The sequence below is a fragment of the Pelecanus crispus genome, chromosome 2 (genome assembly GCF_030463565.1).
Source record: "Pelecanus crispus isolate bPelCri1 chromosome 2, bPelCri1.pri, whole genome shotgun sequence".
Taxonomy (NCBI): Eukaryota; Metazoa; Chordata; class Aves; order Pelecaniformes; family Pelecanidae; genus Pelecanus; species Pelecanus crispus.
In genome coordinates, this window is record NC_134644.1 from 94,778,321 (window position 1) to 94,784,320 (window position 6,000).

A 6,000-nucleotide genomic window follows, 5' to 3' on the forward strand; every position below is an offset into this window, starting at 1 on the left:
AGTCTTCATGAAAACACACAAGAAGCTGACAAGACTCTATTCCTTGACTTTTCATTCCTTTGGAAATGACTTTTCATTCCTTTGAAAAGTCCTTACTCTTCTTTACTGATGTTGCAGGGTGTGAGAATTTGAGACGGTACTTATTAAATGAAATGTGACACTCTGACTGGATATAAGGTGGTTTGGTGTTTTGTTTTCTTTTGTGAGGATTGTTGGATACTGGAACAGGTTGTGCAGAGGGGGCTGTGGAGTCTATGACCCTGGAGGTTTCCAAAACCCTGAGGTACCTGATGTGAATTCAATGTTAACCTTGCTTTGTGGAGGAGGCTGGACCTCCTGAGGTCCCTTACAATCTGAATGGCTCTGTGAGTCAGTTTGTTACATCTGCTCTGTTCTCTTTCAGCCGGGAGGAGAATAGGAGGTGGGGCCACATGGTTGTGTCCACACTGAACCTTGTATATGAAACTTTAAATACTACCAAAAACACACACACACCCAAAAAAAAAAAAAAAAAAAAAAAAAGGGAAAAAATGGGTACATTGCTTTTCCCAGTAGTTCTGCTTATTGTTAGTTCTCATATGTAAAAGAAATGCAGAATTAAAGAGTATTTATTGCTTAGTGTTGTTTTAGCCAGATCCTAAACCCACTGCAGTCCAGAGAAGTTTTTCATTTTTCTTTGGATAGCTTCTCTGTAAAGGCCTGTTACAGGAGCCTAGCAAAATCAAAGGACACCAATTATTGCAAACTTTAATAGCAGGTTTGTGGCAGTTCTGGTTACACATCTTGCTGGCAATACCACTGCTGGGGAGAGCTGTCCTATCTGTCCAATGACTCTTTTCTTTCATGGGATATCAACAATGCTGTGACACAGTACAAAACCTGGCAGGCACAAATGTGGTTGAGAAGCTGTTAAGGGTAATAATTGGGTAGATTATCTTGTCATAGCTATCTGATTATGTAGAGTATTGCAGCTATGGTGGCCCTGATTTAAAAGGATACTTTGGTAGTGCATATCCTTGGTAACCATTGGCTGGTGGCATGTCCATGGAGCAACAAGCAGAAGATAATCTGCAAAAATCTCCTGCAAAACCCTTAGAAAAGGGACTAATGGAAAATAATGCATGTGTTCTTTGCTGTGTCATGTATAAGGTTCTAGACTGGATAAGGACTCTGAGACTGTCACATGCAAAATGTCGGCTGGTAAAACCTGAAGCTGATTTTTCTAAAGAGCTGAGTAATTCACTAAGTGCTTTCCATTTCAAAATGTGTGTTAGTGAAATAACATACTCTCTGGTGTTAGTTCTCAGTGCGTAAAAAGGTTCTGTCCTTTATGGCAGGTTAATGTTTATGAACAACTGGGCTGAGAAAGAGGGATAAATGTAGGTCGCTAATGGTTTCACAAATTTTATTACAGATACAGCATCTAGACAGTTTACTGATGAACACTTTGCACCAGGAGTATTGCTTAATTGCATGATGGGTTTTGTCGAGGACAGGTCCAGAAATGCCCCCGTATTTGTCCTGGGACAGTTTCAAAAGTTTTTCCTCCCCCTTTCCATCAATTCCCTGAAAAAGTATCTCCACGGTTTATAGCTGCTCTTTAGTCTGTTTACCTTTCCCTCACCTTTACTTCCCTGACTAAAGCCACTAGTTTGCATTTACTGTTGTTAGTGAAAGCATTGTTGTATTTTTCAGTTGAAACCTAGGATTTCTTACCAAAAATCCTATTTTTTTCTAGAAAATGTTTTGATGAAAAAGTATTGATCAGCTTCAGTTTTTATGTTTTTCTTCAAAGCATCTAGTATTGATTGGCTACTGGAGCATGCATCATGCTTGTCTCTGTAGAGGAATATCTATAGGCAAAACCTATGTTCCTTCATAATAGAAAGGTTGTCTAACACCAGTCAAATTTCAGATGAAACTTTTGCAATTCCTTTTTGGAAATAAAAGAAGAGTTTGATTATGGGTCAGAAGCAGAAAGCAAAACTGGCAGGCTCAAACAGCAATCTTTTTATGAAGAAAAGGGCAAGTCGTCTTCAGTCTTATTAGAACTATAATTATTTCTCCTTTCCTCACTAAAGTATTGTTAGTAAATCCAGGATCACTCTACCAGACATGCAAGACTACATCCACTGTATAGAAGGTCCTTTGCCAGTGAAGCTTTCTGTTTTCGTAAGGTTGAGGTTACTTAGAGACAAGAGTAGAGGGAATGATTATCAAAAAGGAAATCTGCAGGCAGTTCAGCATTTCTCACCACACTTTTTTTCCCCTCTTTTCTAGGAAATGTAGTTGCAATGACAGATGCTGATCTAGCTTTTGACACAACTTTTAGTTTGCTGCTAGACTGAATGTTGTGGGTTTCTTAATATGCAGTGTTTTGTTTTGTTTTGTTTTGTTTTCCCAATTACGTACAGTTTCTTTTGGCAAAAGGAAGCACTTCAACTAGACTGAACTTTGGGATGTGTCAAAACGTAAAGCCTGTGGGGCCTTTTGCATGTTTATGTTGCTTTTGCAAACATGTGCAGTGCCAGCTGTGCAAAATGTCCCCTTCTGCCTCAGGCTGGGCAGGAAACTGGACCCTGTCTTCCTATGCTTGGCTATGCTAATCCATATTTGTGATTGCCAAGCATGATTACTGCAACGTATTGCACTGAAAAATCAAGTCGCTAGCCAAGTCAATAGACCTAAAGAGAGAAATAGAAGTTTCCAGAGAGGTCTCTGGGCTTACTGGAATGCAAATTAAGAATGCTAGGTCCAATGTTAACAAGAGACATATCTATCCCATAGAAGCTTCCTGGCTTTTGCATGAGCAGTCTTCCACAAATCTAAAAAAACATAAAACCAAACCAAAAAATTCTAGTTCTGTTAAATAGATTCCAAGATACCACAAATTAGAAGAGAAGTGTTAGGTATTTTCATGCTCTCTAAAACCCAACAGGGAACTGTGGCCTTCACTGCATTCTGCGTTCTGCTACTCATGGATGCCTGTGAATATTCTTCCTACGCTGATAATGTTCACTGCTCCTTTCTGCTCTGTAAAACTGGGCCGTATTGCTTCTTGGTTGGTGGATTCACCAGCTAAACAGTGTAGGTGAAACCCAATGTTTGTGTGAAAGGGTGTGCAAATAATCTTGCCAGTGTGAATTGAAGAACACTGAGAAACAGTTAAAATCTTTTCTTGACCATTTGAAACCTTGCATGTCACCATTTTATTTGTGACCCTTGCTCTCCTTTTTCTTTTACATTCTGTGAATGATTTGTATTTTTCCCTTGCTACTGCCAAGAACTCGGTCGTTAGTGCCAGTTCCTAAACTAACAGCCAGTTTCAACTTACTTTCTCTCATATATAAAATAAGCCTGAACTACTGAATATCCCTGTTTACTTTCTCACTCTAGAAAGTGGGTTAAAAATAGCTAAACAGGGCTCATGCAGCTACTAAGGAAGCAGGTTGGGACTTTGAGACTGTAGTCAGTTTAAATTGCTACTTTTTCATACTCTAACCTCTACTTATCCACTGCTTGTCTTCACCTCCTGGTCCCTCCAGAACACCTTAATTTTTTATTGTTTAAGCTTTCACTTTCCTTCACAATCAGCTACAGAAAGGGAGTGTGCATAGAGGTGTTTTACACTGATGTGGTATATTTGTTTTGTAGCGCATTATATTAAGTGTATTACAATGTGCCATCCACTTAGTAATATTGTGGTTTTGTAAAGTTAGTGTCTCAGGGACAACTGCTGAAAGAATTGACACTGGTTGCTGAGAACCAGGCTTGTATTGTGTAAGAATTAGGCAGTTATTTCTCCTGGAGGCTATTAATTTTGCCTGTGTATATTGAGACACTTTATGTTTTTTTAACCTGAGGTCTCTTTCACTGGAAAAGTCTTAGAATCTGAACAAAAATAAAAGGGCACATACTTTAAAACAAAAATTACCCCCATGGCAATCAAGTATGAAGAAAGATATGGGGTCAAAAGCATCAAAATACAGTCCATTTTCAGTTTGATTCCTGCCTAGCAATAGTTTTTTGTTTTCTTCAGTAGACAACAAGAAAGATAAACACTTTGTCTTTCTATCTAGTGAAAATAAGGGCTAATACCTATCAAACAACTGCTATGGAAGTACATTTCCAATTCAAATCTGCTTGTTCTTTTATAAGTATCTCTGTAAGTGATTTCATCACAGTACACAAACTGGAATTACTTGCAAACAGTGTCACATAGTCACAGTACCTGCATGCGTTCATTGGATGTGGTTTGATTTTTAAACTCCAGTGACATATACTAAAACACCCTTGAAGAAACTTGGTTCAGTGATTCACAGTCAATTTTAACAGCCTGCTCTAGCAAGTCAGATTTTAAAAGCCAAATCTCTCAATTGTGTTTTTTTGACTATGTTTAGTAGCCTATGTTTAAAGAAGCTTTTTGACAACCTTTATGGCAGCTGAGGGAATGAGAATGGAGAGGGAGAATCTGAAGAGGAGCCTGGAGCTGCTGCTAGCAGGAGGTCATTGGGTCTTCTGACCTGTGGTCACTTTTCAGGAGAGCTCTGTGTGTTCTTCTGAGCATCTGCCTCAGTAATGATTTCTGTGAAGTGTTTTCTTCCTAACCTGTTACTTCTCCTCCATTAAGCATACTAACAAAGCTCCCGTTTACTATAGCAAGAGTAAAATTGAATCCTAAATTAATTAAATTCAATTTGATGTTTTTCATGATATTTTCTTGAAAGTTTTGGTTGAAAGTTCTTTTTTCCCTCCAGGAGGATATATTGCACATTTCACTGTTACCACCAGAGTAATATAATTATCTATTTAATCCTTTTGTGAGAAAAATTGCTCTTCAAACAATTGGTCATTCACATCTGTGAACACCAGTGAAATAAATAGAATGAAATTGACACAGGAATGTCAACTTGCTCTCATTATGTGCTGCTCATAGTGAAACACATCATGATTTAGTTTGATGTGGCAAACTAGAAATGCAAAACAGGTTAAAATGACAAACATAATTATGGACTATTTTGCTGAGAGAGACTCTTCCTCTTCCTGTTCCTTAGCTTTTAGGAAATAACCTCCATACCTCAAAAACCTGGAGACTGCAGAATTCGGAAACATGAAAAAAGGACATATTTTGATGGAATATATTTCCCATTTTCATGACAGAGAGATTTTAGATCCATTTAAAAAACCCTACTTTTCACCTACATCTCACTAGGTAGTGTATCAAAACCAATATGGGTACAACATAACTCTGAAGGTGCCTTAAATGCAGAAATGCTTAGAATCATAGAATTGTTTAGGTTGGAAAAGACCTTTAAGATCATCCAGTCCAACCATTAACCTAACATTACCAAGTCCACCACTAAACCAATTAAGGGTAGAGTAGCAACCCCACGCTTCCTGGCTTGGAGGCTGGCTCATTTATAATGAAAATAAAAACTAGGAATCATTAAGATTGGAAAGGACCTCAAAGATCATCATTCCAATCATCAACCCAACACCACCATGCCTACTAAACCATGTCACAAAGTGCCGTGTCTACCTGTTATTTGAACTCTTCCAGGGATGGTGACTCCACCACCTCTCTGGGCAGCCTGTTCCAATGCTTGACCACCCTTTCCGTAAAGAAATTTTTCCTAATTTCCAACCCAAACCTCCCCTGGCACAGCTCAAGCCCATTTCCTCTCGTCCTATCACTAACTACTTGGGAGAAGAGCCCAACACCCACCTCACTACAACCTCCTTTCAGGTAGTTGTAGAGAGCGATAAGGTCTCCCCTCAGCCTCCTCTTCTCCAGACTAAACCACCCCAGTTCCCTCAGCCGCTCCTCATAAGGCCTGTGCTCCAGACCCTTCACCAGCTTTGTTGCCCTTCTCTGAACACGCTCCAGCACCTCAATGTCTTTCTTGTAGTGAGAGGCCCAAAACTGGACCCAGTATTCCAGGTGTGGCCTATAGCGTTGCATGGTGCTGTTGTGCCCGAAGTGCAGGACCTGGCACTTGG